A 20,818-nucleotide genomic window follows, 5' to 3' on the forward strand; every position below is an offset into this window, starting at 1 on the left:
GTGCTTGGCACAGTGAAAGAATGAGTGTATGAGTGAATGAATATAAATACATTTTCAGGCTAAAACAGAGCACACAGAGGGATAGTCTTGTGACAAACCCCTTTACCTCCAGAAGCTGACGTTAGGGTCTTGTTTTCTGTTCTTTTTTTTCCCAGACGTGTTTTTCTTCTGCACGCTTGGCTTTCTGCTATCAGCAGCTACCTGCTTTCTCAGGTTATCTTGACAGCCACACAGCTATCCCTCGACAGTGGCTCAGGGTGTTTTTGTTTCTTGACTGTGTGCAGTTACTTTTCAGGGGACAGTATGGGTTTAGGGTCACAGGAGATGGGAGGCCAGCCTCCTTTGTAGCCCAGAGATCGGTGTTTCCATCTGAGGATGGAGACCACGGTGATGGAAGTGGAGAACATTTAGCAATACTTGTGGTCAGGGATGAGAGCAGGCAGGTATTGATTTTGACACTCCAGGTAGAGACAAGTTCTGTGTTTTTAAGTTTGCTCTCCTGCCAGTTAGTTACGAAAGTGATGTCTAACTCAGCTTTTTGTTATCTAAGGGAATGGTGATTGGCGTTGGCCTCAATTCTTTATGCTTTAAGCTCAGTTTGTTTGATCCTTTAAATGAAACCTTCTCTTTTATGAAATCTTTATCAGACAGAGTGCCTAAAACATGTGAAATATGCCTTATGAACTGTATGTTGACATGTTCACATCCCAGGAGGCAGCAGGCCCAGAAGAAGAGAAAGAAGAATCTAGATTGATATGGAGAGGAGCAGATGAATTCTTCACTAAGAAAAGGATGGCTGTCTTCATTGCAAGTGTGTGTAGAGAATGCCCCTATTTTCTTTTATTTCTATTTATCAGTTATGTGACCTCCCTCCCCCAGTTTTATTGAGATATAATTGACTAAAAATAAAAGTATCCCTATTTTCTACTGATAGTTGGGTCACTGTCCATTTAATTAATAGAATTTGTGCCTCTGTCTGTGTCCTAATATGTGAGGCATCATGCTTTATCCAGTGCTGTTCAGATTGAGGAAACTCAGGGCAGTTAGAGTTACACAGTTTGCTGAGGAAAAGCTGGAATTTGACTTCAGTGAAGTCTGAATCCTAGTTTATTCCTCTGGTCTATAAGTTGAAGACCATTTCCTGTAGAGCAGGCAGTGTGGTCTGTGTATGCTGTATAATGGACATGGTGAGGGGGTGTGTTGTGTCTGAGACTGTAGGGATGGGAGCCTGGGTAAAGGAGGCTAGAAAGTTGGTTATGTGTTGAGTGAGGAAGGCTGATATATATATTTTAAATTAAAATGTATTGTTTTGCTGAGAAATACAGAAATTATCCTGTGAAAAATGGTATATTTTTCATTTAACAAATTTCAGTTATTACTGTACTGTTATTATTTGTGATGTCATAATTCTCCCTCCTACCATGATGGTTATGGCTTTGGGGAAAAAGTTATTACATAAAACTAACCAGAAGGTTGTAAAGGGCGATGGGATGGTGTCGGAAGATGGGGAGTACTGAATTTGGCTGAGTGGCCTCAGGCTCCAACCTCCTGTCTCTTGAATCTCTGTCATATCGTAGTCTGGTCTCAGATGGTCAGCTGCCCCTTTGCTGGGTAATTCAGGATGAGTTCTTGTATTTTCCAAGCTGACTGTCTGTTTTCCATGCTTAGATCTGTGCATATATTTTTCCTTCTGCTGCTGAGTTGCAAAGGAACCTTAATCAGCATTGTAAACATTAGAGATAAGCTTAGGTGATGATTTAGGAAGTTCCTCTAGACAGCACTTCACCTTCTGTCCTTTTCATTCTTTTTCTCCTGTCGCCCATTTCCTCTCTCCTATCTTCTTCTCCAAGACACCCTTTGTTCCTCCCAGATCTTCTGACTGTGGATTAGTCCAGGCTTCCTTTACAGGAAGATCACATGACCAGCCTTAAGGAGAAAGGCAAATATCACAAGTCTGATGGACTTTCCAGATATGGAGGTTATAAACACGACCCACGCTTGGGGTGGCTGTTTCCTTAGTTGCTTTCCAGAAAAGCGGGTTTAGTGAGAAGAGTGCCAATGAAAGAAATCAAGAATAACAGGATGAAAATGATGTATCCAGCACCTTTCAAGAAATGTCTCGGTGCTAAGGGAATCCAGGTTCTAACTCCTTGGTGTCCAACATAAGGAGAATCAGAGCACACCTTGTGTTTTTATTTTTGTAATTGGAGAATTATTGCTTTACAGTGTCGTGTATGAATTTCTGCCGTACAACAATGTGAATCAGCTATAGGTATACATATACCCCCTCCCTCTTGAGCCTCCCTTTAAACCCCGCCCCCATCCCGCTGCTCTAGGTCATCGCAGAGCATCAGGCAGAGAGCGCGACACCTTATGTTCTGACATTTGCATTCAAACCCTTGGAAGATTCATGGTTGAAATTTATATTTGAGTCTTTGAAAATAAGTTAGTCAAGAATTTTCTTTAGTCTAAAGGACTGAAAGGCAAAAAAGTTTTCTTTACTCTTTTCTGTGATCTCCAAAAAACGGCACACGTCCCTGTTGCAGCGCAGTGCTTATCTGCATAATGGAATTTTTATTGACTCACTCCTGGGGGACAACCAGGCTGTGAAGCTGCGTCACCTGGCAGCTAAGGGCGTGGCTCTGGGGTCAGGCAGGACTGGGTCGGAATCTAGTCTTCACCATGTGCTGGTTAAAAGATTTGAAGCTAATGACTTAATCTTCCTGTTCCAGTCAAGGAAAAGATGATACCTGTATCATGGAGTATTGAGAAAGGAAATGAATTTTCTTCCTGTTTCAGTGGCAACTCTTAGCATTACAGTATTCTTTTAAAAAATATTTTTATTTACTTTTTTAGCTATGCTGGGTCTTAGTTGTGGCACGAGGGATCTTTAATTGCAGCTTGTGAGATCTGGTTCCCTGACCAGGGATCAGACCCGGGCCCCCTGCATTGGGAGCACGGTGTCTTAGGCAGTGGATCGCCAGAGAGGTCCCATCGTTACAATATTCTGATTCCTGGTGACCAAAAGAAGAGGCTCAGAGGCTCTTACTTTCAAATTAGTGTTTAAAGTCATTTCACTTTTTTACCAACACATATTTGAGTACTTGAAGTAATTTTTCCCATTTGTCAGAACACAATTTTGTTATATTTCTGAAACCTGAATGTATTTTTCCTTTATCAAGAGCTTCAAATTTGGATATCTTTCACTTATTCATCCCATTTATAATTTATTTGGCACCTACCATGGAAAAGGCAATGTGAGAAATACAGACGATGAGGCTTGGCCCCTGCCTCCAAGTCAGCAAAAGAAATAAGGCATTCATGGACAGAGATTAATCCTTCCAAATCCAGCCCGGTGTCACACCTGCTGAGCTGCTCATAGCATCCTGCAGTACCTGTATTGTAGCCTCTGATCATACCTTCATTGTACTTTTCTTTATGTTTTGTTCTCCCATCTACAATATGCTTTTGAAGAGCCTTGTCTGAATCACCTTTGCACAGTCAGGATTTAAGGGCGTACACAACCGAAATTAGGCACGATCAATTTTTGTTAAATGAATAAGGTGACTATTTCTAATACAATTGGAATGTGATAGGTACCATTTGTTTGGTAAACACAGAGAGGAGTGGGGAATCCAAGGCTTAAGAGATTGATGGCAGTTTGAAATCAGAAGGGATTGAGGCTAAGAAGCTGAAGGAAGGCTAAGTCATTTCCCTCCAGTCAAGAAGCCAGCAGGTCAAGCAAGGTCAGAATTTCTCAAGTCTGTGAGCGCTCCATTGTTGACCTTGGTGTTTTCTCCCTCTGCCTGTAATTTTCCTAAAGTTTTGATAACAACTTACGTAGCTCACAGTGGATCAGGTAATAGAGACATTCCATCGCCATTTCTTTTAAAAAATAAATTGTATTCAATCCCCGAGCATGTGAGATAACCACAGAAAATAGATTCCTGTACATGTTTTACCTGGAAGGAAAGTTACTTTTGCAAAATAGCTCTGAGTTCAGGAAGGTCTGCAGTTTAGCCATCTCCCATAGTCATGGTCACTGTGTCAGGCTACAGTTTGGAAATGCCCTTCTTTCACGTCTTTTCTAGGAAAGAAACAGATATCCAGCTGGCCTCACACTTGCAGAATCCGGCTGTCCACTCCTAGTCTCAGAAACCATTCCGAAAAGAGTTTTTTTGCCCTTATTGCCAGTTACCCACAGAATTTCTATTTAACTAACTAGGTAAAGAGTGCCTGCTCTGTGGTTAAGATTAGTTTGTGTATTCTTATATCTAACATGATCAAATCTTAGGAGAAAAGAGGCACACAGTTGGCCCTCCTTATTTGGGAGTTTTGGATCCTTGGATTCAACCAAGATAGAAAATAATTGGGAAAGAAATATTCCAAAAAAGGAAAACTTAAATTTGCTGAGTTCCGGCAAACTATTTATATAGCCTTTCCTTCGTATTTACAACTTTTTATATAGCATGTCTATTGTATTGGTATTGCAAGTGACCTAGAGATGATTCACAGTGTATGGAGGGTGTGCATGGAGTATGTCCTAAGTACCCCTTTTTATATAAGAGACTTGAGCATCCTTGGATTCTGGTATCCCAGAATCTGGTATCCCAGTCTGCTCTGCGGGACTGTTGTACATTTTAACCTATAAGTCTGTTGTGTTCTTCCATTCGGAATAAAGAGTGAGCAAGTTATAAAGGTTATTTTCCTTTAACATGAGCATTGTGGAGAGTTAAAATAAGGAGATAAGAACATGAACAGTGAGACTATCTGAAATGGGGTCCTTAATACCAGGAAGCATTTTGTCAGGCCTGTTGCTTTCTGAGTGTCCCTCAGATCTCGCTGAAGACTGAAGGCAGGGGGAGAAGGGTACAACAGAGGATGAGATGGCTGGATGGCATCACCAACTCAATGGACATAAATTTGAGCAAACTCCGGGAGATGGTGATGGACAGGGAAGGCTGGCATGCTGCAGCCCGTGGGGTCGCGAAGAGTCAGACACGACTGAGCAGCTACACAAGTCTCACTAGTGGCTGTAGTGTCTGCATGGAAGTGATACTAGAGCTGTGTTCTCGGTACCCAGTGGGTCTGGTGCTGCTTACCAATGTCTGCTGTAGTCCAGTGTGTCTGGAGCTGGAATGTAACTACGCTGCCAACAATGGAAGTGAAGAAAAAGAAAATACGTGTCAGCCTGTTTACTCAGAAACATCTCAAGTTCTGGTTCATTCTAGCCATTTTTTTTCTTTTTTTAACAATCTCTAAAGAACTTTATTCATTGATGAGGAGCTGTACTGTGGAACCTGGAACTACAGACTTTGGTTCAAGCGCAATGTCATCCATTCCTCCACTATGGAAAATAGTATGGAAGTTCCTTAAAAAACTAAAAGTAGAGCTGCCATGTGATCCAGCAGTCCCATTCCTGGGCATACATCTGGAAAAGATGAAAACTCTTAATTTGCAAAGATACGTGCACCCCAGTATTCATAGCAACACTGTTTATAGTAACTAAGACATGGAGACAACCAAAGTGCTCATCAATAGGTGACTGGTTTAAGAAGATGTGGTGTAGATAGACAGTAGAATGTTCCTCAGCCGTAAAAAAGAAGGAAATAATGCTGATTGCAGCAACTTGAATGGACCTCGAGATTATCATAATGAGTGAAGTAAGTCAGAGGAAGGCAGATATCATATAATATCACTTATGTGTGAAATATAAAAAATAATGCAAACAATTCTATATACAAGACAGAAACAGACCCACAGACATAGAGAACAAACTTTTGGTTACCAAGGAAAGAGGAAAGGGATAAGTTAGGAGTATGGGATTAACATACAAAAGCTACTGTATGTAAAGTAGATAAGCAACAAAGATATACTGTATAGCACAGAGAATTATATTCAATATCTTGAAATAACCTATAATGGAAAACAATAGAAAAAATATAAAACTGAATCACTTCGCTATACACCTAATATTAACACAATATTGTAAATCAACTATATATATGTCAGTTAAAAATATCCATTCCTTTGACTGATATCTCCTTTTCAGATGGTATGTAATTGATTTTGTTAAGAATCATGGAAAATTCCATTACAGTTAAATCTGGAAGACAAGAGGAGTCTTAACTGTGTCTTTCCTTGAATCAGAGGAGCAGGACTTAAGAAGCGAGTGCTACTTCCAGGCAGTAGAGTGAAGGCATTTTTACTCACTTCCTTCGTAACTCACTGAGAACAATTATGGGTACTAACAATGGAAAGAGAGAGGGGAAGAAAATTCCATTTTGGGGAAAAAAAGGAAGCTGTCAGGATCCGTGTCATGTTTTTGTGAAGACCTAGTATGCACAGAATATGGAAAGTGAAATCGCTTTTTAAAAGGAAAGTATGCTACCAACAACTTGTATAATCTTGACCTTACCTTCAACAGAGGAAGTTTTTTGGATGAAAAGCAAAGTTCGTAGGTGAGAGGAGGCAATGTTGCCAGGTCAGAACATTTCCACTTGCAGGAGGCCTGTGATTTAAAAGGCTGTGTGTGTGCCTCTCAGGCGTTGATGCCACAGACTGAAGAGCGAGGGTGGCATGGTTTTAGGGCAAAGCAAGCAACGTATCATTGTGGGGAAAGCATTGGATGTCACAGGTCACAGACAAGGCTGCCTCTGTTGACTTCTCCCCTCTGCACGCCAGCTTTACAGTAGCTGGCTGGCCCCATTCAAATGGGAGTTAAAATGAGAAAGGAGCCAATAGGAGACGTATACCTTACAACTCATGTACTAATCAGGATGGTCTTGATTATGCTACATAACAAGAAAACCCTGTAAGTTTTTCTGTGACATGACACAAAAATGTTTTATTTCTCATGCATACAAAATCTGTTGTTTGCGATGACTTTGTGATTTAGGCCACATCCATGGTGTGGTGATGCTGTCATAACATGTGGATTCCAAGTCATCATGATAGGAAAAGAAAAAGCTGATGGTTCTCCACAGCTCTTATATATGTTGGCCCCGAAGTAGCATCTGTCATTTCCCTTCACTTTTGCATCTTGAATCAGACACCTACAGGGATGTTGGGTTTATCCAGATTTTGGCTGTGGAGTCTAGTTTAAGAGAGAAATCCCTCTCAGCTTTCCCAAATGTAATGAGTGGTTTTTATCAACTTTGTTGTATTGATACATAGAACTTTATAGCTATCTGTACAATGCATCCATTATATTTATGTGTGATTTAAATATATTAACATATATTTACATCTACCTGCAACGGCATCTTTTTTAAAAAATATACATGTTGTACCATATATATATATACATATATATATACAAAAGTGAAAGTCGTTCAGTCCGACTCAGTCCGTGGAATTCTCCAGGCCAGGATACTGGAGTGGGTAGCCTTTCCTTTCTTCAGGGGATCTTCCCAGCCCAGGGATTGAACCCAGGTCTCCTGCGTTGCAGGCGGATTCTTTACCAGCTGAGCCACAAGGGAAGCCTATATATATATATGTATTTTTGGTCACACCATATGACTTGTGGGATCCTAGTTCCTTGACTAGGGATTGAACCTATGCCCTCTGCACTGAAAGCATGAGGAGTCCTAACCACTCTGCCAGGGAAGTCCCGATGTACAATAATATGTTTTACAGGTATAAAAGGTAGTGATTCACAGTTTTTAAAGGATATGTATGCCATTTTTAGTTATTATAACATTGACTGCATTGGTTGTACAGTATATCCTTGTAGCTCATTTTAACCATAATGATTTGTACTTCCTAATCCCCATGTAATGACATCTTTTGACTTATTTTTGATTAAGTGTCACAGAAGAACTTCCATCACACTGGATCATGCCTCATGCCATGGATTTCAGGGGATCAGTCTAGACCTTCGAGAATACAAGTAGTCCCTTTGTCATGTGTGGAAGACCCCAAATTTATCAAATTTTTGTCTGTCATCTTTATCTTAACCCTAATCAACCTAGGTATGTGAAAGTGTTTGAAATTCACAAACATGCATTGACATTCATGGATCAGTATATCAGCAAAGCCTGGAAGGTAGGCTAATTGGAACTAAAGATGCGCTAAGACCGTAGACCGTTCAGTTAATGGAGGCCTTGGGCCACAGTGAAGATCTGGTAAAAGGTTCGTGTTGTGGAGGGATAGATTTTATACAGTTTTGTTTTGTTGTTCAGTCCCTAAATGTGTCTGACTGTTTGCGACCCCGTGTACTGCAGCACGCCAGGCTTCTCTGTCCTCCACTACCTTATATATGTTACAAAAATGAAAAGCTTATAAGTTATAGTAAAGGAAATAGACCTCCTGCTAAGAATTTCATCTTTAGCACTATTAATTTTTTCTAATCCAAAGTGGAAAATGCTGGTGGAATAGCCATGTTTAGCAGCAGAAACATATTTAGCTTTTTGAACTAATGACTGATTCAGGGTTTACAGACCAATTTCTTACCTCAATCTTAAGGAAAAAGGAAACAACATCTTGGCAGTTAAGAAGTTGAATACAGAGATTTCCCTGGTGGTCCAAAGGGTTGGACTTCACCTTCCAATGCAGGAGGTTAGATCCACCAAGGGGTTAGATCCCTGGTCAGGCAGCCAAGATCCCACCAGTGCCTCACAGCCAAAACCTGAAACATAAAACGGAAACAATATGGCAACATTCAATAAAGACATTTAAAAAAAGAAATCTAATGCAGTGTATGCATAGCAAACAATAAAACCAAGTCACAGTAGGAAGAAGGAAGAAATAGAAACCTCTCCATGGGCTGCCATGAAGGTGGAGAATCTTAGTTAAATGTTCAGCTTTTCTTTTTTTTCAGCACTGTTTTCTCAGCTATTATTTACAGTGGTGGAAAAGTGGAGAAGACTACAAGGACTGCATATTATTGGCAGCACTACAATTGTGATACTTGCTGTTTACACATATGGGTATATTCCATCCTCCCCAGAACCCTGTGGGGTAGGCACTATTTATTATGAACTGTACTTAACAGAATGACACAGAGCCTTTAGATCTCATCCAGAGTAACACAGCAAGTGAGTAGTAGCACCAGGGCTTGATCTTGTTACCTGGATGTGAGGCCCTTGCTCTTGACCTCCAGATTATCTCATCTTTCTGATGGGTGATGGAATCCAAAGATACTCTAATGCACCAAAGAAATAAGGGAGGACTGAGGCTTCCCTGGTGGTCCAGTGGTTAAGAATTCATCTTCCAATTCAGGGGACACAGGTTTGATCCCTGGTCAGTGAACTAAGACCCCACATGTCTCCATGCAACTAAACCAGCTTACCACAACTAGAGAGAAGTGTGTGAGCCATAATGCAGAGCCCACGTGCTGCAACTAAGACTTGACACAGCCAAATAAATAAATGTTGAAATAAGGAAGGACTCGAATGGGGGGACCAGTTTGCCCAGCATCAATAGGTCAGAAATGTAGTGGTCATCGCATATTGGCTGAGTCACAAGTGGCAAAGTGGTTAAGAACCCACTTCCCAATGTGGGAGATGCAGGTTTGATTCCTGGGTTGGAAAGAGTCCCTGGAGGAGGAAATGGCAACTCACTCCAGTATTCCACTCCATGGGCAGTGGAGCCTGGTGGGCTGTAGTCCATGGAGTCACAAGAGTTGGCATGACTGAGCATGCACACACACCATATTGGCTGAAATGCCAGCCTCCTGATTAGATCAGCCTTTAATAATTTGGGGAAGAAAAGAAATTTAGGGGGAAGAAAAGTGGTGTATATCTGAGAAAGATAAAAATTGAGAAAATGTGATTTTTCCTGAAGCAGCCCCACTCATTGACGGGAGCGTGTGTCATAACAGAATTACACGTTTCATTTAGAAGATACATTATTTGTCTATCAGTGTATGTGTGAGTGTGTGTTAAATAACCTACCAGAGCCTGTGAATAAAGAATATGATAGGATTGAAAGCATCAGTATAAAAAAAATTTCTCATTCTCAGAAATTTCAAATAATACTGGATATATCAAAGGGAAACAATAGTCATCTAAATTTGAGCATGATGGAAAACAACAGTAAAAACAAAAATAATAGAAAGAGCAGTCTAATACTTAGCAGATGATGCTTCTCCAGGGAGCAGATGAAGGGACTGGCCTAGAAATATTTCCCAGAAGACTGATAATTTGCATTGTGGCTTAGAGGGTGGGATGGGGGGGGGGGTGCGTTTCAGCAGATTTGGGATATTACATCGTAGGACACATTGTGGGGTCTCAGTAAAGAAAGACTAGATTCGAGGGGGTGCAGTCTTTCCTTGCAAACTTGACATTGATCAAATAGGATACAGAAAAAGAGGAGGATCCTGAATGGAGATCCTTCGCAGCTCACAACTGTGAATGTTTAATTGGGTGCCACCAACCCCTGCATTAGCTTTCATTTTAATTAGTGTTGTGCGGAAGAGCAGGAGAACACATTTTGAGAACAGTGCTATATTAAAAAGGGCTCTGCCGGGAAAAAAAAAAGGGAATAAAAATAAGATTCTACTGGAAAATCTGTTGATGGGTACCTAGGAGTAGGTGGGGAAGGTGAGGCAAGTCAAAAAGCAAAGCAGAACTGCGTAGTGGCAGGAGTCACCTGGAAAGTGGTGTTCAGTCAAACTGAGAGCAAACTGCCATTGCCAGGCATTGAGGAATCCGCAAAAGACTGGTGGGACTTCCCTGGTGGTTCTGTGGTTAGGACTGTGCTTCCATGCAGGGGGCACAGGTTCAGTCCTTGGTTGGGGAGCTTCAACATAGCCAAAACAATAAATAACAGATAAAGTCTTTATTCGTTCTAAAAAGCAAGCAGAAAACCCCAAAAGAGACTGGTGTGATTTAGTCCAGCACATCAATGCGAACTTAAATTGCAATTGTCTGAATTGTCCCGAGTCTCCTCAGTCATCAAGCTTAATTCTTCATCATTACTCACCCTTCCCCTGCAGCGTTTTCTTGGATTAATTCAGTCAAATGGTTACTTATCATGGTCCCACACTGTGAGTTCGGCATCATATAAAAAACACAAAGTAATATATCAAAAAATACAAAACACAGTACCTGCCCTGTCTAGCATATGTCATGTTAGTGGACAGAGTACCAATGTTTGGACCCAGTATGAGTGAATTAACACACACTAGGACACCCAGCTGTGTGGCAGGAGGCAGGTCGGTCCATTTCCCTGAGGCTTTTTCTTAACCATAGAATTGAGACAGATAATGTTGGGGTGCTGATAGATGAGATGATATATCTCTACTGTGGCAGTTTAATGCATTCTTATCAAGGAGAGCATTCTGGTGGGAAAGTCAAGGCCAGTACCATTAGGGCGGCACAGACAGTGGACATTTTCAATAGCAATGATCAAGACCAGTGTTTTGTTAAGGTGTGTTCTACAGAATCCTAGATCCCCAGGCGGTTAATAGCTGTTTGGGGAGAAAGTTACTAATTTGAGGACATTCTTAGTTAACCAAAGTTAATTTCTACATTGCAGGACTGGTCAGATCTTTCAGTATGCTGAATTGTGACACTCAGGTTGGAGATTTGGGAGTAGGTGGGTGAGGAATGAAATGGGCAGTATTCCCAAACCCTATTTGCCGAAGAATTATTGTTTGGTGGGGGGACTTTTGTCTTGTGAGACACATTCAGAAATGGTGGAATGTCATGCAAAAGCTTATATTCAGAGCGGTGGGAGATCTCAGAGAGGGAAGATTTTGTACAGGAGACCAGAAGTTAAGTGGGGTCTCTTGGAATGATTCAGGGCTCCTGGAGACAGTAAACTTGTCCTAATTATCTGTTTCCTCAATGCCCAGAGCACAGTAGGTACTCAACAGATATCTATGGCAAGGATACTGACAGATTATGATTTGAATGATTTGATGAAGGCATGGAGGCATTCTGATGGAGGAGGGTGGCCTAGAGAGGCAGTGATGCAACAAGAATGGAGGTGGCTCCCTGGTGAGTCAGTGGATAAGCCAGTCTGAGAGGTGGGGGTGCTGTTTGGAGAAGGGGGAGGGCACTGGGGTTAAACAAAGGGGAGTCAGATTGTGCTGGACCTTGAACACCCGGCAGAAAGCTTGGAATGGCAGACACAGGGCACTTTGCTTTCATTCCACAACTGGAATGAAAAGCAAAGTTCAAAGGTTAGTTTTTTAGTGCTACCTAGAAGGGAACATGTGGAAAGCCTGGGTGCTTGCCTGGACATGGTTGCCATGTCCAGGTGGCAGTGATAAGGTCCAGTATCGTGGAGCGGGCATGGAGCTCACCCAGAATGAAAGGATGACGACACATCAGATATGCGAATGAAGAAATGAGAATGACTCGGTGACTCAATAGAGAAGGATGAAGGTACGAAGAACAGCAGATGGTGTAGCAGGGAAGGCAGGAATACCCAGTGCCCTACCCCCCACCACCACCCCTGCCCCCCAGAGACCTAGATTCTCGTTTCCACTGAGGTCCTAGCTGTGCCAGTTCATTGAGCAAGTCACTAAGCTCCTATGCCATCCATCCATATTGTGTGACCCCCTGAAGAACTAGAGAAGAACCACAGAAGGTTATGGCCACAGTCACGAGAGGAGGGGGTGGGGCAGGGAGGGGGAAGGACGCGAGTGTTAACTCTTGAGATCTGCTGCTGGAGATGGGCTGTGGGGAGAAAGATCTGGTCTGGAGCTCAGTGGATTTTTTGACAAAATTCTGTAGCGTCTTCCCTTTGAAAGGCTCTCATATTTGCCCTTTCGGGGCCCCACTTTGCACCAGCCTCATTTTGTATCTTCGTCTCAGCATCTGTGTCATATCAGGCCATCTCTTTTTCCTTCCTTTGCCCTAATCCAAGGTTTTCAGACCCTGCACAGGTATGCAAGTGAACTGGGAAGCCTCAGGAATGTTGTGGGGCTGTCACATGGAGCTTTGAACCGAGGCATCGATTTCAACAGAGTGTGGAGGGGGATGCAACTTACTGCTGCAGTTATGTAGGAGGCTTTGCTTCATATCTTGTTTGCACCTGAGATGTATTTTGGGATTAATGAATGTGCAGGGACTTTAATTCATGAGTATTTACTGAGATCGTAACTGGGGCAGTCAGCAGTTCTCCAATAGCGCTGAGATCCTAAAGGGGAAAGCAACTGGTTGACGTAGTACTTTAGACAGTGGATAGATATGAGAAAGGAATGAGTTGTATGCACTGTAGTCACTACTGAAAGATTCCATATTTTGGGTTTGCCTGCCTCCCTCTATCACTTCTTTCCCCTTGCTTTGTTTCTTCCTTCTTCCCTTTTAGCTTTGTTTTTTTTTTTTTAAGAATTCTTTCTTTTTTCTTTCTTTCAATATTTATTAATTTTTTCTTCGAATATTTATATATTTATCTGGCTGTGCCACACACAAGGGATCTTCAATCTTTGTTGCGGCTTGTGGCATCTCTATTTGTAGCATTTGAGATCTTTGGGTTGCAGCATTCAAACGCTTAGTTGCAGCAAGCAGGAGGATTGAGTTCTCTGACCAGGGATGGAACCCGGGCCACCTGCATTGGGAGCGAAGAGTCTCAGCCACTGAGTCACCAGGGAAGTCACCCTTTTAGTTTGTAAACGTTTTGGTTGGACCAGAATATTCTTCTGTACAAAAGTGTGCATGTGCACTCACTTGCTCAGTTGTGTCTGACTCTTTGCAACCCAGTGCACTGTAGCCCCCCAGGCTCCACTGTCCGTGTGATTTCCCAGGCCAGAATACCGGAGTGGGTTGCCATTTTCTTCCCCAGGGACTCTTCCTGACCTAGGGATTGAACCTGAGTCTCTAGCATTTCCTGAATTAGCAAAAGTGCTGAGTATTAAATGTGTGAGAACCATTGCTCTTTCAAGTCTGCTGTGTACTTATCGCATCTCCTTGATGTTTCTCCAGCTACTCCATACATGTTTTACTTCTAGTTAAGTACTAGGAAGTTTAGTGCCCGTACAAGCTTCTAGAGAGCAAATGTCATTTTTGTTCTCTTTCTTGGGTTTGCCTGTTTTATTCATTATTTCAAAGAATCAGTTTCCACTTATTTTTCTTTTCCATATTATTGTTTGCTATCTTGTTACAGATTTTATAATTAATGATCTTTTCCTAGGGTTTTTGTTGTTGTTGTTATCTTTGTTGTCTTTTATACTTTTTTAGAATGTGTACTGAATTTACTTATTTTTTTATTATTCATTTTGGCCACGCCATATGGCTTGCAGGATCTTAGTTCCCTGACCACAGATTGAACCTAGGCCACAGCAGTGAAAGGGCTGTATCCTAACCACTGGACTGCCAGGGAGTTCCCTGAGTTTCCTTGGTTTTAGTATTTCTTGTTTAATAATGAAGGCATTTCAGTTCAGTTCAGTTCAGTCGCTTAGTCGTGTCTGACTCATTGTGACCCCATGAATCGCAGCACGCCAGGCCTCCCTGTCCATCACCATCTCCCGGAGTTCACCCAAACTCATGTCCATTGAGTTGGTGATGCCATCCAACCATCTCATTCTCTGTCATTCCCTTCTCCTCCTGCCCCCAATCCCTCCCAGCATCAAAGTCTTTTCCAATGAGTCATCTCTTCGCATGAGGTGCCCAAAGTACTGGAGTTTCAGCTGCAGCATCAGTCCTTCCAATGAACACTCAGGACTGGTCTCTTTTAGAATGGACTGGTTGGATCTCCTTGCAGTCCAAGGGACTCGCAAGAGTCTTCTCCAACACCACAGTTCAAAAGCATCAATTCTTCAGTGCTCAGCTTTCTTTATAGTCCAACTCTCACATTCATACATGACTACTGGAAAAACCATAGCCTTGACTAGATGGACCTTTGTTGGCGAAGTAGTGTCTCTGCTTTTGAATATGCTGTCTAGGTTGGTCATAACTTTCCTTCCAAGGAGTAAGCGTCTTTTAATTTCATGGCTGCAGTCACCATCTGCACTGATTTTGGAGCCCCCCAAAATAAAGTCTGACACTGTTTACACTATTTCCCCATCTATTTCCCATGAAGTAATGGGACCAGATGCCATGATCTTTGTTTTTTGAATGTTGAGCTTGAAGCCAACTTTTTTACCCCTCTCTTTCACTTTCATCAAGGGGCCCTTTAGTTCTTCTTCACTTTTCTCCCATAAGGGTGGTGTCATCTGCATATCTGAGGTTGTTGATATTTCTCCTGGCAATCGTAATTCCAGCCTGTGCTTCTTCCAGCCCAGCGTTTCTCATGATGTACTCTGCATACAGGTTAAATAAGCAGGGTGACAATATACAGCCTTGACGTACGCCTTTTCCTATTTGGAACCAGTCCGTTGTTCCATGTCCAGTTCTAACTGTTGCTTCCTGACCTGCATATAGGTTTCTCAAGAGGCAGGTCAGGTCATCTGGTATTCCATCTCTTTTAGAATTTTCCACCGTTTATTGTGATCCATGCAGTCAAAGGCTTTGGCATAGTCAATAAAGCAGAAATAGATGTTTTTCTGAAACTCTCTTCCTTTTTCAATGACCCAATGGATGTTGGCAATTTGATCTCTTGTTCCTCTGCCTTTTTTAAAACCAGCTTGATTGAACATCTGGAAGTTTATGGTTCACATATTGCTGAAGCCTGGCTTGGAGAATTTTGAGCATTACTTTACTAGCGTGTAGATGAGTGCAATTGTGCAGTAGTTTGAGTATTCTTTAGCATTGCCTTTCTTTGGGATTGGAATGAAAACTGACCTTTTCCAGTCCTGTGGCCACTGCTGACTTTTCCAAATTTGTTGACATATTGAGTGCAGCACTTTCACAGCATCATCTTTCAGGATTTGAAATAGCTCCACTGGAATTCCATCACGTCCACTAGCTTTGTTCATAGTGATGCTTTCTAAGGCCCACTTGACTTCACATTCCAGGATGTCTGGCTCTAGGTGAGTGATCACAGCATCGTGATTATCTGGGTCGTGAAGATCTTTCTTGTACAGTTCTTCTGTGTAATCTTGCCACCTCTTCTTAAGGGCAAATATATCCTGACACCAGCTTGGGCTGTGCCCTGTAGTTTTGTATGAAATATTTTGTTTCATTGCTTTAAAGAAAAGTAAAAATTACAGTTTTTAATTTTTCTCTTTTTAAATATTACCCAGGAATATTGCTTTTCCAAGTAGTTGAGATTATCATTATTTATTTATAATTTTATTGAATGTGATCAGAGAATGCAATCTGTAAGATTCCTACTTTTAAATTTGTTTATGGACTTGTTAAAAGTTGTTTTTGGTTTTTTTTTTGAATAGTGAAATATGCAGTCAGTGTAAAGTGTGCCATAAATATTCATGGGAGATTATCTACTTTATTTTATATACCCATGCATGCACATATATATGTCAGGTTTATTATTTTTATCATTCATTGCTTCTCAGTCCTTATTTTGTTATTCCACTGCTGTTCAGTTTTAAACAAAGTATAATAAGGTTGCTCACTCAAATTGTATTTTTATCCTGTTCTTGCAGTCTAAAAATGTTTGTTTTATAAGTTTTAGTTTTATTTGTTGCAAACACATTTATGATGATTAGCCTTTTTCCCTAAATTATGTCTTTTTATATTCTGTTTAGTGTGTGTGAACTTTTTTTCAGTGTGTGTTAATATTAACATTGTTGCTCTTGCTTTACATTTGTTTACATTTGTCTGGTGGTATGTTTTACCCATCTGTTTTCAAATTTTATTAATACTGAGTATATTAAAATGTAGCTTGCTTTTTTTTTTGGCTTGCAATTTTAGCCTAATATATCATCAGTCTTTATTTTTAATAGAAAAATTCCTTTTAAAGTTCTTTGATATCTAGTGGTGACTTGATTATATTCCTTCATCTTAATTTGGTAGCAAATATGTCTATCCTTCTTTATTAAATACCATTTATGCTCACTAATATCAAATGGTTGCTCAGGCTTTAGTCTTGACAAGCTGCATTTGACATGATGGTAGGAGCTCCAAGTGAAAATGACTGTCAGACAATTGGAGATAGGAGAGGACCAGAGCCTGAGCCAGAAAAACAAGACTGGACAGAAGCGCATTGGCAGCACCTGTGCTGGTCGTCAGGGTTTTGCAGAGAAACTGAACCATAGGTTAGAGTGAGAACAAGAATGAGCATGAGTGAGAAATTGATTCAGCCTAAGGTCTTGGCTCACACTTTTGTAGGGAGTGGTGAGTTTGAAATCTGCTGGGAGGTTGGAGATTCAGGTATGAGTTAATGTTGCCACCTTGAGTCCAGATCTGCTGGCTGGAAACTCAAGCAGGGTTTCTATGTTACTGTCTTGAGAGAATTCCTTTTTTCAGAAACTCTCTTTGCTCCTGAGGCCTTCGACTGATTGGATGAGGCCCACCCACATTGTGGAGGGTAATCTGCTTGACTCAAAGTAAGCTGGCTAAAATGTGTGCATGTGTGCTAGGTTGCTTCAGTCGTGTCCAATTCTTTGTGACCCCACAAACTGTAGCCCACTGGTTCCTCTGTCCATGGATTCTCCAAGCCAGAATACTGGAGTGGGTTGCCATACCCTCCTCTGGGTGATTTCCCAACCCAGGGATTTGCAGGCAGAATCTTTGCCACTGTTCCACCAAGGAAGCCCGACTTCAATGTCCCAAAATACCATCACAGTAACATCTAGATTTGTTTGACCAAACGGCTGGGTGTCACAGTTGACACATAAAATTAACCATCGCCTCAGCATTGTAGAAAAAGCTGACTGAATGTGAATGGATAACTTCTAAAGCAAACAACATGTACAAACAGAAACAGAGCTAGAGATCGAGGACTTAGCATTAGGGAATCAGCACAGTTGGTTTCCATTGTTTTCATTCAAAAACCCAAGTACTCTTATGCATTTGGTGACACTTTTTATAGTGTGCTCTGGATTTGCAACATATATCCTGGTTTTACTCTTTTTAACATTTGTCAGTTTTTCTGTACACCAGAACTTCAGGTGGAAGACATTTCTTGAGAGTCTGCTGTTTCTTGAGCCTTATCTGTCTTGTAGCGGTTCTGTTTGTCCTGGGGTTATGAGCTGTAACACGTTAATCCTGCTCCGTGAAGTCCTTGCCTGCACACAGCCTACAGCTAAACAAATGCTGCTGCTCCACTGATGTTGCTGTGCTGATGGAGTGTTGCACTGTAGACTCTTCCAGCCCCCATACCAGCTGTCGACTTGGTATATATGGGAGGATGTGCAGAGAGTCTGTGTTGCCCTTTACAATCCAATATGCTTAACATTACGTATCTGTGGGTTCTGCATCTGTGGATATAGCAGACTGACTGTACTACACCATTTTATAGAAGGCACTTGCATATTTGCAAATTTTGATACCCACAGAGGTCCTAGAACCCAGTCCCTGGTGGATACCAAGGGATGGCTGAATATATTTCCAGACTTGTCTGCTAAATAAATCTTTTCAGCATAGCTTAGTCTAGTTACTATTTAATATCTCCAATTACCAGAAAATGTTTTATTGGAGTATAGTCGATTTGCAATATTGTGTTAGTTTCTGGTTTACAGCAAAGGGATTTAGTTATAAGTATGCATATATATATGGGCTTCCCTTGTGGCTCAGCTGGTAAAGAATCCACCTGCAATGCAGGAGACCTGGGTTCGATCACTGGGTTGGGAAGATCCCCTGGAGAAGGGAAAGGCTACCCACTCCAGTGTTCTGGCCTGGAGAATTCCATGGACAGTCCATGGGATTGCAAAGAGTTGAACACCACTGAGCTGCTTTCACACACACACACACACACACACACACACACACACACGCATATATATATATATATATATTTTTTTTTAGATTGTTTTCTGTTCTAGGTTATTACAAGCTCATGAATACGGTTCCCTGTGCTGTATAGTAGTACCTGTTTATCTGTTTTATAGATAGTAGAGAATATATGTCAATCTCATACTCCTAATTTATCCCTTCCCTCTTCCTCTTTGTTAATCATAAGTTTGTTTTCTGTGTCTGTGAGTCTGTTTCTGTTTTTTAATATTTAATTAATTTGGCCACCTCAGGTCTTAATTGAGGCACATGGGGTCTCTAGTTGTGGCCCTTGGGTTCAGTAGTTGCAGTGCTTGGGCTTAGTTGCTCCAGATCTTAGTTCCCAGACTAGGGATCAAACTAATGTCCCTTGCATTGCAAGGCAGGTTTTTAACCTCTGGACCACCAGGAAGTTCTTATTTCTGTTTTGTAAATACGTTCATTTGTGTTATTGTATAGATTCTACACGTAAGCAATTTCATACAATTGTCTTTCTCTCTCTGGTATGATATGATAATCTCTAGGCCCATTCATGTTGATGCAAACAGCAAAATTTTCATTGTTCTTCATGGCTAAGTAATATTTGTGTGTGTGTGTGTGTGTGTATACACATACACCACATCTTCTTTATTAGCCACTCATCCATTGTTGGACCTTTAGATTGCTTCTTTGTTTTGGCTATTGTAAGTAGTGCTGCTATGAACATTGGGGTGCATGTATCTCTTCAAATTAGTGTTTCCATCTTTTCCAGATATTTGCCCAGGAATGGAATTGCTGGATTGTATGGTAACTCTGTTTTTCATTATTTAAGGAATCTCCATGCTGTTTTCCACAATGGCTGCACCAGTTTACATTTTCACCAACAGTTCCCTTTTCTCCACACCTTCTCCAGCATTTGTTATTTATAGACTTTTTAATGATGGCCATTCTGACCAGTGTGAGGATTAACAATATGGAGCATCTTTTTATGTGCCTGTTGGACCTCTGCATGCCTTCTTTGGGGAAAGTGTCTATTTAGGTCTTATGCATATTTTTAAATTAAATTGTTTGTGTTTTTTGATATTGAGTTGTATGAGCTTTTTGTATATATTGGAAATTAAGCCCTTGTTGGTCACATAATATACAAATATTTCCTCCCCATCTGTAAGCTGTCTTTTTGTTTTGTTTATGGTTTCCTTTGCTGTGCAAAAGCTTGTAGGTTTCCCATTTGTTTATTTTTGCTTTTATTTCTTTCACCTTGGGAGACTGATCTAAGAAAATATTGCTACAATTTTTGTCAGAGTGTCTTGCCCATGTTCTCTTCTAGAAATTTTATGTATCATGTCAATTATAAGCAACTCTATTAAACTACAGATAGTAGTGCCTGGGCTTCCCTGGCGGCTCACAAAGTAAAGAATCCGCCTGCAATGCAGGAGATATGGATTCGATCCCTGGGTCAGGAAGATCCCCTGGAGAAGGGCATGGCTGCCCCCACCAGCATTCTTACATGGACAGGGGAGCCTGGTGGGACAGCCCATGGGGTTGCCAAGAGTCGGAAACGACTGAGCAATTAACACTGCACTGCTACTACAAGCAGCGCCTAGTGGTTAAGCACACGAGCTTTAGATTTAAATTGGGCCTGCCTGGATTCCAACCGAGATTCCAACGCTTAGTAACTACAACTCAAATTACCTAACCTCTCTGAGGCTTACTTTTCCCTCTTGCAACATGAGGATATTAATCATGCTTGCATCATACTCCTGTTATGAGGATTAAATGACATGAGGGTTGGTTATTTTTATTATAAAAATGCTATTTTTTTTTCCTACTCAATGTGGTGTTCCTTTTCTCCATGACAACTTCTAACTCATGTTTTGAAGAAACAAAAGTTGAGGCCATCGGTGGTGAAAGCCAAGATCTTTCCAGTTATTTTGTTCCTGTCATTTCATTAACTTTTTCAGTAAGTAGTTTTCTATGTTTGTTATAAAGTAGGTTTTCTAATTGAGTTTTTTGGCTGTACCAGGTCTTAGTTATGGCACCCAGGATCTTCAGTCTTTGTTCTGGCGTGCGGAATCTTTAGTTGTAGCATGCGAGCTCTTAGTTGCGGCCTGTGG

At 41.2% G+C, this 20,818-nt stretch overlaps 1 protein-coding gene across 8 annotated transcripts in view; it reads left to right on the forward strand.

The window, feature by feature from the left end:
* The window catches only part of KIAA1217 (KIAA1217 ortholog), a 444,607-nt gene that overhangs the window by 98,097 nt on the left and 325,692 nt on the right, over window positions 1–20,818 (forward strand). The window lies entirely within an intron of this gene.

The sequence above is a fragment of the Capricornis sumatraensis genome, chromosome 15 (genome assembly GCF_032405125.1).
Source record: "Capricornis sumatraensis isolate serow.1 chromosome 15, serow.2, whole genome shotgun sequence".
NCBI classification, from domain to species: Eukaryota; Metazoa; Chordata; class Mammalia; order Artiodactyla; family Bovidae; genus Capricornis; species Capricornis sumatraensis.